The sequence below is a fragment of the Aplysia californica genome, unplaced genomic scaffold (assembly GCF_000002075.1).
Source record: "Aplysia californica isolate F4 #8 unplaced genomic scaffold, AplCal3.0 scaffold00198, whole genome shotgun sequence".
In the NCBI taxonomy this organism is placed as follows: domain Eukaryota; kingdom Metazoa; phylum Mollusca; class Gastropoda; order Aplysiida; family Aplysiidae; genus Aplysia; species Aplysia californica.
In genome coordinates, this window is record NW_004797468.1 from 986,310 (window position 1) to 986,915 (window position 606).

Consider the following 606-nt stretch of genomic DNA (forward strand, 5'->3'; position numbering starts at 1 on the left):
ATAATAATAATTGCATTTATATAGCGCATATCCATGCTCAAGAGCATGCTCTGTGCGCTTTACAACTATTATTACCCCAGCTGACCCTCTGAGAACACTCAGAAACATTCTCAGCTTCCGCGGAAGCATACAGAGAAGATCGCTGCACTTTCACATCCTGCATGTCAATCTCGTCATTGGTTTCTGGGTGAGAAACCTCAGCGGTGATGTCATTCCAAATGAGGATTGCGATACCTTGACTCGCAGCGGTACATTATGTAGCCTGTCAAACAGAACTCTATCCGCTTGGGTAGTTGGGTTTCCTGTAGCAAGGATGCATGAATTCTTAAGTCTGACAGTATCTTTGCAAGCTCCTTTTTCTTGTTCTGTATTGATGAGATGTTCAGTTGGAGTATATTCAATGAATGTGTGTCTGTAGGTTGGGGGGTCTGTAGTGTCTGTGTGTTGCTTGTGGCCTCTATACCTGCAGTGTGGGTCCCAGTAGCTGACTTGTCACTCCCGCCCCCGGGTGAAGGCAGAGAGCACGGACCTTGATAACCGAGGCGACATTCGAGCTCGTATAGTTTCATTTGTCGTAGAGGCATTCTATTGGTTAGGGGGTTGTGA